Source organism: Mesoplodon densirostris, chromosome 18 (assembly GCF_025265405.1).
Source record: "Mesoplodon densirostris isolate mMesDen1 chromosome 18, mMesDen1 primary haplotype, whole genome shotgun sequence".
NCBI classification, from domain to species: Eukaryota; Metazoa; Chordata; class Mammalia; order Artiodactyla; family Ziphiidae; genus Mesoplodon; species Mesoplodon densirostris.
In genome coordinates this window covers 56852846-56865569 of record NC_082678.1, presented here as the reverse complement: position 1 = coordinate 56865569, position 12724 = coordinate 56852846, and the positions used below count along the sequence as shown (strand labels likewise).

Below are 12724 nucleotides of genomic sequence, written 5' to 3'. Positions count from 1 at the left end.
ATAAAGTGGTGATTTTTAACTTAAAAAAATAGCAGTATAACCCTCTTATCAAATGAAGGCAACTTTGATCGAAACAGGTTGGGTGCTTGAGTCATGTCTGTTCCTCTTTTTTCCAGCCCTGCTCTCACTTTCCCCTCCCCTTCCTCTTGGCTTTCTGAGCTACTGCTTTAGTGCTCAGGGAAAAACCACTGGCATAGAACGAAAGGGAGACAGTGAATGACTAACCTCAGTTCCTTTAACTTGTATATCATGTGCTTAAAGGATGCCTTTCTTTGTCGGGTGGTTTCTGGAACAAAATGCTGAGATGACCTTACTCCTGTCTCCCTTTGGGTTACAGAGGGTGATGAAGGATGGTGACCGCAGAGGGAGGAAAAAGTTGTGAAAGAGAATTGCTGGGCTGTAAAGTCCAAGAATTTTAAAAGAGCAAAGGAATTTAGCAATTATTTGGCTCCCAGCTCCCTCATTTTACAGAGCAGAGAACCAAAGCCCACAGAGAATGAGTTGCCCAAAGTTACAAAGCTCCATCATGCATGGCAGAGACAGCCTCCTCCAGCTTTTCTGCCTTATAATCTAGGGGCTGCCTTCTGCACCACGCTGCCTCCTGGGTGCCCAGTGGCACCAGAGGACTGGGGCCGAGGAGAGCGATGCGGGGTGAGCGCACAGAGGCTGGAATCTCCATCCCTTGCTTGCACGCTGAGACTTACTGTTGTCATTTGCTCTTTCAAACTTGTTTTTATAATACCATGGAGTTAGCATGAGAAGGGGCCTGAGGAGGACATCAGTCTGATTTGGCGTCTGCCTCTTGGTAGAATCACCTTAAACCATTGAAGATAAATGAGTAGGATTTCTAGAGTAAAGGAATTGTGTGAACCTTTCTTGGTGGGGACTACTTGGTTTAATTAGGAATTACTTCCCGAGGGCCAGTCTTTAGATTGTGTGTCTTGACACACTTGAAGTCAGGAACCCTGCAGGTACTGTGAGCGTGGGTCTTTTGTAGCCCCTCCTCCAGCTCTTCCCTGCTGCTTCCTCCCTCAAATAAATGATAGCTTGGTGGTTTTCAGCGTTTTTGAGATTTTTGGAGCACACCTCTGTTATTTTTAACGCCCTAGTGCCCTGATTTCCGGTATGCCTTTGGAATGAGACCTAGATTAAATGTCTTAAATGTTTCACAGTAAGGCCTTTTCCATGTTGTTACTCATTACTCTTCTTGTTTGAGCCAACCCTGTCCCCGCTTTTTTGGGGATTCATCTCAAAATGTAGATATTTTAACGGTTTATCAGTGCTCAGTATAAGGGACACATTCTTACTCTTGGATACAGTTCGGTTTCTTTAGCTGTTTTAATGTTATTTAACTTTTATTTTGCAACAGTTCTGAGCATTTTAAACACTTAAAAAAAAAAACTATTTTATTTTATTTTTTTGACCGTGCCATGTGGCATGTGGGATCTTAGTTCCCCCACCAGGGATCGAACCCACGTCTCCTGCATTGGGAGCGCCGTGCCTTGACCACTGGACCGCCAGGGAATTCCCCGACCTCTTTTTGTACTTAACCAATTGCCTCTTTGCCTGGTTGATGAATTCCAGTTAATCTGACAGATGTCTCCTAATCTGACGAGATGGGTTGCAGCGGAGGAGGGAGAAGAAAGGACTGTTTATTTGGTCTCACATATTCTCAGGTGGGAGGGTGGAGAGTTTTCTTTTTTTTGAAATTTTTATTGGAGTATAGTTCATTTACAATGTTGTGTTAGTTTCAGGTGTACAGCAAAGTGAATCGGTTATACATATATCCACTCTTTTTTAGATTCTTTTCCCACATAGGCCATTGTGGAATTGAGTATTGAGTAGAGTTCCCTGTGCTATACAGTAGGTCCTTATTAGTTATCTAGGAGCGTTTTCTGATTACCAGAATTTCTATGCATCTGAAGGGTAGCTAATTCTTGTTTCTACCTTGATGACAATATGATATAATATGTTGTGTATTTCCCTATCTTGGTGAGCAGAGTTTAAGAAAAACTTCTTGGTTACGTTACTGTGGGTGAACAATTTATGCTCTGTTATACAGCTGGTGTGGAACATAGGCTGAATGTGTACTGACCCCAGAACAAACACTGGAACTTCATTTCTTTAATTAAATCTCTTTTCAGTTTGGTTGGTCTTACAGTAAGGTCAGACTGCCTGGGTTTAGATTCCATCTCAGCAGTGGATTAGCTGAGTGGCCTGGAGCAAGTTACTTAACTTCACAGTAAGATGGGGATAATATGATTGTGAAGATTAAAGGAGGTAATCGATATAAAGCATTAGCACAGTGTCTGGCACACTGCACACCGCAAATGTTACGAACATGTGTTCTCTTCTGCGGAAAGAGGCATCTGGCAGTGAGTGGTCAGCCCCGTGAATCACGGTCGTCGCTGTAACTAACCATTGTCCCCACTGTCTCCAGTGTTTTTTGACTTTTTGTTAGTGTTCAGATTCCCTATGTAATTTAAATTAACCATTTGTTCTGGAAAATGGGTAGTGTTATATTCTTTTATTATGATTATTTTTTTAAATAAATTTATTTGTTGACTTTTGGCTGCATTGGGTCTTCATTGCTGTGCGCGGGCTTTCTCTAGTTGTGTTGAGCGGGGGCCACTCTTCGTTGTGGTGCGCAGGCTTCTCGTTGCGGAGCACGGGCTCTAGGCATGTGAGCTTCAGTAGTTGTGGCGTGCAGGCTCAGTGGTTGTGGCTCGCGGGCTCTAGAGCGCAGGCTCAGTAGTTGTGGCACACGGGCTTAGTTGCTCCGCGGCTTGTGGGATCTTCCCGGACCAGGGCTTGCACCCGTGTCCTCCGCATTGGCAGGCGGATTCTCAACCACTGCGCCGCCAGGGAAGCCCAGTAGTGTTCGATTCTACTGTAATACGGTTCAGCTTCGGCCTCTATGACCGTGAGAAGGCGACCAGACATTTCCTTATTGCCAGACCCAGCTGCTGCCACCGTGAAGCTTTCAACCTTTCCTTGGAATGTTTCCCTTAGGTTTTGGTGCTACTGCATGTGATGTGTGGGTTCTCCTGCTTTTCTGACTCCTCTTTTATCCTCTCAGTGTCGGTTTCACTGCATTTAAGATCCTGTTCTCAGGCTGTGTTTTCTTGGCATATTCTCTCCTTGGCTCTGTCGTTTACTCTCATAGTCCTAACAGTAGCCTCTAGAACAGAGCAGACTTACAGCTGTATTTCAGCCACAGTCAAGTCCCGAGCAGCATGCCTTTGTACCCTAAGCACCTTAAACTCTACTTTTCAGAAACTTAACAGATACCTCGTTTCTTCCCCAACGCACTTAGTCCCCAAATCACCCTGATACGACATGTTGGTGATTATGCCTCTCGATGTGAAATAATTTCAGAGGCATTTTTTGATATTTTAGTAGTTGCATAAGTGGTAAGTCATGAAGTAACCTTAGCAAAATTAAGGGATTTTCCATGCACAAAACCATTCCTCTAAAGAGGTCAGCTTTTTCCTCTCTGATTTTCTTTTAAAAACTTTTATAGCATTAGGAGGCAGTTCTTTTATGTTGGTAGCAGCAATGTATAAGGAAAAAGGCATGTTATTTAAGGAAACCTCAGCATGAGTTGTTTAAAACTTTTCATTATGGAATATATCAAACCTATATAAAAGTAGAGAGAATTGTATAGTGAACCCATATATCTTTACCAGCTAGACACTTATCAAGTCACGGCGTATCTTATTTCATCTACTTATACTAACTCACCCCCACTTCTGCTTTATTTTGAAGCAAACACCAGACATCCTATCATTTTATCAGTAAATCAGCATGGATCTCTAAGAGAAAAGCATTTAAAAAAAAATCACAATATCATCCCACACAAAAACACTAACAGTGATTTCTTAATAAGCATAACTGGTTTGAATGGAGGGGGAATTGAGGGAGCATTCCTGTAACAGGTGCTCTCTATTGTCTTTTCAGAGTTTGCTCTATAGCTTTAAATGAAATGATTAAAGGAAAGCCAAACTTCAGCCATCATAAGTTGACCTTTTAGTGAAATGCATGTTATTAATGTATTTAATGAGATGCAGTACAGATTGCAGTGAGCACCATGTTTCATTATAGGTCTAAAATGCAATATCATTAAAGACCTTTAATAGAAACAATGGTTGACATTTTGATATTTCCTATAAGCAACCCCCCCCAAGAACACAGTATAATGTAATATAAATATAGAGGAAGTGTCGAGCTTTTTTACTTGCTTAAGAGTATAAACACAAATTCCACTATTAAGAAGTTACGTTTTGTTGGTGCCCGCCCCCCATCTTCCCACTTCTAGTTGCAGTTCACCCTCTCATCCCTCTGTGGCCCTTCCCCCAGCCCCTCAACTATTTTGACTTGAAGAGACTAAAAATTTTAATGCCAATTTGACCACAGCACTAATAGACACCTTAAAGAACAACTTTTATAATTTTGAGTAAGTCATGGCAATCGGAATCTTGATAGATAATGTTTCTGTTTTGTTTTTTAAATTTTATTTATTTTTAAGTAGGCAGTGTATTCACATGGCTCAAAATTCAAAAGATGCTAATGACTCTGTAGAGGAAATCCTCCTTCCCACCCCGTACCCCTGCCACCCAGTCCCCTATCCCATAGGCAACCAATATTGTCAGCGAAATTTCCCCCTTTGTTAATTACTTAGTTGCCTTAGGTGACAAATCCATGAACATCTATTTCAGTGTTAGCTCGATTAACGCTTTGTGGGTTCATGACCGAGTTCTCACAAATGATCTGTAGAACCCTGGAATATTCGTAATTACTTGGGATAGGTTTAAGTATTGCTTGGGACGAAGGCACTTGCAAGCTTCTCCAAGTGTAGCATTGTGTAGGATTAAGGACTCTTATTACTGTAGACTTCATCTAGCCAAGATGGTGTGAGGAAGATTGATCTTTTTGTTTCAGCTGATGGCTACTATTTTTTTAAATAGCTTTACTGTTCTAATAAGAAAATCATGTCATGCCTACTTCAGAAATTCAGAAAATACATAAGAGCATAAAGAAGAAAATAAGAATTACCTGTAATCTTACTACCCAGAGGTAACCGACAGTTGTCATTTTGATGAATATCCTTTCAGACCTTTTTCTGTGTTTACACACACATACATACACACACTTTTTTAAACAAACATGGAATCTTACACATATGTACTATTTTGTAAGCTTATTTTTTTCTACTTAACATATTTCATGTCAGTATATTTAGATGTACATCAGCATTTTCAGTGGCTACAGAATATTCCATTTTATTGATTTACTGCAGTTTATTTAGCCAATCTGTATTGATGGATACTCAGGTTTATTTCAGCCTTTCACTTTTATAAAGCATGCTTTGATAAACACTCTTGTACATACATATTCGAGCATTTTGCCTAAAAGTAGCACTGTCCAATATAAATATGGTTCAAGCCACATACGAATTTTAAATTTCCTAGTAATCAAATTTTTAGAAAATTGTAAGAAACAGGTAAAATTAATTTTGGTAACATATTTTACTTAATGCAGTATATAACAAATATTATAAGTTTAACATATAGTCAATATTTAAATACTAATGAGATATCTTACGTATATTTTTTCATGTCAAGTCTTTGAAATCCAGAGTGTATTCTACATTTAGTTCATCTCGATTTGGGCTAACCACATTTCAGGTCCTCAGTAGCCACATGTGACTAGTGGATACTGACTTGGACAGCACAGATCTACATTCCTGGAAATTCGATTGCTGGGACAAAGAGATTGTACTTTTGTTTCTTTTTTAAGCCTTTGGAAGATACTGCCAAGTTGGCCCTTAGAAGAATTATAACCATTTAATTCTCATCTGTAACAGTTGTTTTCCTGGACTCGTGCCACCACAGAGTATTATTGATCCTCTTATTTTTCCTAAACTGTAGGTGAGAAATGAAGACAATCATTTCTTGATAACTTTCTGTTTGATATTTACATAATACCTCTTGACTTAGCTTTGAAATCTATGCTATGTTTGGTCTGTTTCTTAGAGAATGAGTTCTACGTAGGAAGACTTTTGGTCCCTATTGAGCTACTACCTAATTTGTCCAACGTGGTTAATTAGGCATTTATACTATGTAGAAAGTAAAGTGGGGTCAACAGAGCAAGTGCTTTTCCAAAGCAACCGAGTGGGGGACCCAGGAGGAGAGTGTCAGATTCTTTCACCCACTCTGAAAAGATGAGCCCTAGATGGCTCACAGAGCTGTGGAAGCTCGAAAACTACTGCAGCTAATCTCATCAGAACATTTGTTTTATTGTTTTGGGTTTCTTAGGAATTAAGGTTGTCTTCAGGCCTGAAACAATCTTTAATTGTGATGAGTTAAATAAGGAAGCAACCCGGACTTGTAGTAGTACAAGTAGTAGGCAGTAGTAGTAATAGGTAGTACTAGTAGTAAGTAATCGTCATCATCATCGTCGTCATAGTAGTAGTAACATATGTAGTAGAATTGCCCTATCCACTGGATTCACAGTGAAGCCGTACACATCAGTGTATGTTGGAGTCTCTTTATATGGACATTTTATGACCTCACCTTTAACCATATATGCCTGGCCAAAAGGAAAAGAGGGAGAGAGAAACGGCGTAAGTAGTGCCGGTGATTCTGCCTGCCGTCTTTTTCAGCGTGCTCACGCCCTGGAGTAAGCATGGGTGGCAGGTGGAATCTGGGGCTGCCATAGTTATTCTTTGTTCCGGGTACCTCTCCAGTGAGCATCTCGTCAGACAGACTGCGAATCTAGTGGTTACAGTTACAGCCTGCAGTCTCTGTCCAGCACGGTCCCCAAACGTAATCATCTTGTGTTTAATCGACGAAGCGGCTGTAGTGTTTGAGGGGAGAAACTGACCATGTTGAACTTGCACAGAGACTGTGGTGCTGTACTTTCTGGGCAATTTTCGGGATTTTTAAAGCAGTTTTGTGAGAACTTGATTTTTGCTTTATGCTCAGACTTTAGAACCTGACCACTGCAAAAAGATGCTACTCTATTATTGTTATTTGTGTCTTAACACTTATCCTTAAATCACTTTATTAAAATTATACATGAATATGATAAATAGCACAGAAGCATTCAGGAAGACAACAGTCCTTTGCCTTACTTTCAGTCTCATTTTATTTCGTTTTCCTTTTATAATTTTAAATAATTTGTTTAGATCTCTATTTCTTGATTTCTTTACCCTCTGGTATGAAAGATGAGAATGCTACTGACAGGTTAAGACGAAGACTGAGTAGTGACCATTTCATTTAGCAACATGGTGGCCATCCTCTACCTTGATGAGCAGTTTTGGTGGGGTGGGAGGGATGCAGGCTTGACTGGGATGGGTTTGTGAGAGGACGGGAAAAAGGGATCTGAGGTAGTGAGTATAGACAACTCTTTCTAGGAATGTTACTTTAGAGGAGAGCAGAGAAATGGGAGGTTAGATGGCGAAGGATGTGGAGTCGAGAGAAGTGTTTTGTTTTTGAGATGGGAGCAATAACAGCATGTTTGTATGTTGATAAGAATGATGCAGCAGAAGGGAAATTGATGATGATGGGGGGGGATATCTGTAGCAATGTCCTTGAGGAGGTATGTGAGATGGGACTAGGACATCCTTAGAGAATGGTGGCCTTTGATAGTGGGGACAGTTTAATTGTAGTGACAGGTGGGAAGACAGTATATGAGTAGACACAGATAGGTAGGAGTCTCTGAAAATTCTCTTTTGCTCGTTCTATTTTCTTTGAAATAGAAAGAAACCAAGGTCATACATTGCGAATGAGGAGTAAGGAAGGAGGTGGTAGAAATTTGGAGGAAAAGGTACGAGGTAATCATTCCATTCTTCTTCCACTACATTTTTACATTCTGCCCTGCAACTGCAACCAAGATTCCCGTGCTCTATCCATATGTTGACCCTGGGAATTGAAAACCAGTCAACTGCATTTACAGTGTGTTCTTATCATGTAAATAAGGGTATAATACCAGGGCAGGGAGGGACTGGAAAATGACTTTTTCTTCCCCGTGTGTTCAGAGGCCTGTCTGTAGGAGTATGTTCCTAGTTCAGTACAAGTGCCTAGTTCCTGGTTCAAGTAGATTTTTTATAACCCTCCATCAGTTGCTTAAAACCGTACTGTATTTTAGTTTGCTTCACATTTGTTTTTTTCTTCTTTTTATTGTTTTGTGTTTTTTTTTCTTTTTCTTTTTCTTTTTTTGTTTTTTGCTTCACATTTAGACTGTTTAGCTATCATATCATTTTTTTCCTAGGTCTCTTAGATTTTCTTTTTTTCCCCTGATAGCTCAGTTTTATCATCTCAACCCTTCTTCCCCCAAACTTTAAATCATGCGGTCTCTCCTCTTACATTCTCCCAGTTTGAGTGGGTTGTTCTCTGGGTCTAGCGCACTGGGTCCTCCTGGGACTTCCTTTCCTTGCTCTTCTAGGGTGGAGCTGTGTTCTGGCTCTTCCTGTATCTCGGTTTGTCAGTTTGGTGCCAAACATGGATGGAGAGTAAATGATCTGATTTTTTGCAGATTTAAAAATGTTCTGCCTCATTTGTCATTGATATCAATATATTCTTCATGGATTGAGTATAAATTTCTGGGTTGAAAATTACTTTCGCTCAGAACTTGAAAGTACTGCCCTGTATAAGTTTCCTATTGTTTTTTGGTTTTAATATTTAATTATTTATTTATTTATTTTGGCTGCACTTTTGGGTCTTAGTTGCAGCATGCGGGATCTTTAGCTGTGGCATGCGAACTGTTAGTTGCGGCATGCATGCGGGATCTAGTTCCCCAACCAGGGATTGAACCCGGGTCCCCTGCATTGGGAGCTTTGGAGTCCTACCCACTGGACCTCCAGGGAAGTCCCAGTTTCCTGTTGTTACTACAACAAATTACCACCGACTTAGTGGCTTAAAACAGCAGAACTTTATTGTCTCACAGTTCTGGAGGCTAGAAATCCTAAAACCCAGGTGGTCAGCAGGGCTGTGCTCCTTCCAGAGACTCTGGGGGAGCATCTGTTTCCTTGCTTTTTCCAGCTTCTTGAGGCTGCCTGCATTCCTTGGCTCATGGCTCTTTTCCCTCTTCAAAACCAGCAATCCCATCACACCAAGTGTTCCTTTTCTGACTGACCCTATCGCCTCTCTCTTGTAAGGACTTCCTGTTTACATTGGGCCCACCTGGCTAACTCAGGATCTTCTCCCCATTGCAGATCCTTAACTTAATCACACCTGCGAGGAAGTCCTTTTGCCTTGTAAAGTAACGTATTCACAGGTTCTGGGGATTAGAATGGCATGTGGACGTCTTTGGGGACCATTGTTCAGCCTTCCACATGCCCTGTTGTCTTCTCTCATCCAGATGTTGTCCAAGAGAAGGTGGTTGCTGGTTTGAGTCTCATTCCTTTGTAGGTGACTTGTTTTTGTTCTCTGGAAATGTTTGGGATCTTCTGTTTATTCTTGGTTTTCTGAAATTGCCCGAAGCTATGTCTAGGCATGGGTCCTTTATTATTCATTTTATCGAGTACTTACTGGGCCCTTTTAATCTGAAGATTGTGTGGTCTTTCAGTTTGGGGAAAATCTTCTCATATTTCTTTGCTAATTTGCTTCCCTCCATCATCTTTGCTCTCTTTTAGGTATTAAACTGGATTAGTGTTGTTTTTTCTCTGACATGTTCCATCTTTCTGTGGTTTTCTGTGTCTGTGTTCAGAAAAATTTTGAGTTTGATTTCCTAGTTCTTTTTTTTTTTTTTTTTTTGCAATCTTTTTTTTTTTTTTTTTTGCCGTACGTGGGGCTCTCACTGTTGTGGCCTCTCCCGTTGCGGAGCACAGGCTCCGGACGCGCAGGCTCAGCGGCCGTAGCTCATGGGCCCAGCCGCTCCGCGGCATGCGGGATCTTCCCAGACCGGGGCATGAACCCACGTCCCCTGCATCGGCAGGCGGACTCTCAACCACTGCGCCACCAGGGAAGCCCGCAATCATATTTTTAATCTCTAAAAGATCTTTTGTTTTCTGAGTGTTCCTTTTCTATGTAATTAATATACTTAGAGTATATTATGTACATTTAAAGTTCTTTTGCTTTTGTTTTATATTCACTTTAGTTCTTAGAAGTATTCCTATCTCCACCAGCTTTTCTGTTTACTCTGGACTTTTTTCCTCTCTTTTACATTTTTATCCAAGTTTAAACATGTATACAATTTAAAGAGTCAAATAATTCTACAGAGCTTGTTATGAAAACTAATGTCTGCTGACTGTACACTCCACTACCTTGCCATACATAACCCACTCTCCTAAAGCAACAATTATATTTTAAATTATTATTATTATTTTTTGAATTCATGAATTTATCTCCATATCTCTAATTGACATGTTTCATTTCTACTAGATTTTTCAGTTTTAGGCGTTATTTATTGACTCCTCATTATGAAAATGCGGATTTAACCCTTGTTCCTACTACACTCACGCACACTTTCTGTCCCTTTCTGGTTGTATTGTAATTTGGTTAGATCAGTAGTCAGTGTTTACATTATTATGTCTGTGTAAACACTGTTCACAGCTGAGCAGTGTAATATATATGCCGTGATTATTTTTCCTTTCCCACACATCATTTTGTTTTCTAGAGTTAATAACTGTTACTTTTTTGTTTATTTTGTTTTCTATGCTGTAATTCAAGCCTGAACTTTTCTCGTGTTGTCTAAATCTCCCCTCAAGATAATCAGTTGCATCAGCTCTTCTGCCAGCTTACCTTCCTAAAGAAGTCTCTCCCAGAACCTTTTTTTAAAAAAAATTTATTTATTTATGACTGAGTTGGGTCTTCGTTGCTGTGCGTGGGCTTTCTCTAGTTGCGGTGAGCGGGGGCTACTCTTTGTTGCGGCGCACGGGCTTCGCATTGCGGTGGCTTCTCTTGTTGAGGAGCATGGGCTCTAGGTGCGTGGGCTTCAGTAGTTGTGGCACACGGGCTTAGTTGCTCCGCGGCATGTGAGATCTTCCCAGACCAGGGCTCGAACCTATGTCCCCTGCCTTGGCAGGCGGATTCTTAACCACTGTGCCACCAGGGAAGCCCCGTCTCCCAGAACCTTTTGACCTGCTCTAATCTGGACTGTTACCCTTCTCCGGTGCCCTGCTATCATGCTGGGATCTCCCTACACCACCATCCTAGGGATTACTTTCACTTCCCACTTGTGTGGATCTCCTTGTCAGGATCTTTCTTGGCTTATTCCCTTATTTTGGTGAAGCACACCCTCTAATAGCTTGCTGAGGAAGGATGCATGAGAGGGAAACTTTTTTAGACCTTGATTGTCTGAAAGTACCTTTACTCTATCATCACAACTGATTGACTCACTGACTGTGTATAGAAGTCTATAGAATATTCCTTTGCCTTCCACCTTCCAAAGTTGCTGTTGGTGAGTCAGAAGCCATTCTGATCCCTGATCTTACAGTTTTTTCCTCCCTGTTTTGAATTCTTTGTCCAAAGAATTCTGGAATTTCATGATGCTGCACCTTGTTGTGGATGTGTTTCATCATTGTGCAGAGTGCCTGCAGGCTTTTTCAGGCTGGAGACTCGTATCTTTCAGCCCTTGGAAATTTTGTTAGTGATTTTTCTTCCCTCTGTTTTCTCTTCTTTTTCTGCAAGGCCTATCATTTAGTGTTAGACTTTTCCTCTGATTTTCTTTTTTTTTCTCTTCAGTTTTCCAGTTCTTTCTCTCTGTCTTTTTTTTTTCTTTTCTCTCCACCCCCCCGCCCACTTCCTAAGACATTTCCTCAGCTTTATTTTCTCATCTGTTAAGTATTTTTATTTCTTGTCATACATTTTATTTCTCTGGAGATATACCTGGTGTGTGTGTATTTCCTCCAAGCTGCTTTCTTTTCTTTTGTTTTAACCTGGGTGTAATATGTTAGATGTTTTCTTCAAATATTTGGTGATCTTTTGTCCACTGGTGACTTTCAAGAGTGGGTACTCAAAAGCTGATTAGCAGCTTTGTATGTTTGGATGAGGCTCTTTGTCTGTGGTTTCCATTGTAAAGTGATCTATCTGGGCCATGTGGGGAAACCCGCATGTCAGTATTTTTAGATCTTTGCTCTTTATGGGATCTTAGTTGCTAGAGAACTTCTAATCTCCTGTCTGGCTGCCAGAATTGTAGGAGGTGGGTAGGCTGGGGGTCTCAGCATTCAATCTGTGAACTTCTGCTTATTCCCCGTTTCGAGAATTATGCCCTTGCCTCAACTGTGTCTGGTGTCCCCCTGTCCAGAGACCCTGTGTTTAACTCTCTTCAAGGGATAAACCTCTAAACGTCTGCCTGAGTAAAGAGGTGTATTGACTGTTTGTAGCCCTGCCTTGCTCTACTCTCCTAGAGGTGCCTGGCACTGCTAGTTCTTGAAGCTTCTGGGGTTGTATTTGTGGACCGTGAGGGGATTGCTTCTTCTTCTTCACTGCCAGCACCAAGGTCAACTAGCTCAGGTTTGCTAAGTCACAGTTATTTGTCCATCTGCTTAAAAAAAAAAACTGGGGCTTCCCTGGTGGCACAGTGGTTGAGAGTCCGCCTGCCGATGCAGGGGACACGGGTTCGTGCCCCGATACGGGAGGATCCCACATGCCGCGGAGCGGCTGGGCCCGTGAGCCATGGCCGCTGGGCCTGCACATCTGGAGCCCGTGCTCCGCAATGGGAGAGGCCACAACAGTGAGAGGCCCGCGTACTGCAAAAAAACCCCCAAAAAAACCTGGTT

General features: G+C 41.3%; 1 protein-coding gene across 2 annotated transcripts in view; it reads left to right on the top strand.

Annotated features, from left to right (window-relative positions):
* The window catches only part of AATF (apoptosis antagonizing transcription factor), a 102590-nt gene that overhangs the window by 5034 nt on the left and 84832 nt on the right, over positions 1-12724 (top strand). The gene's annotated exons all lie outside the window — the stretch shown is intronic.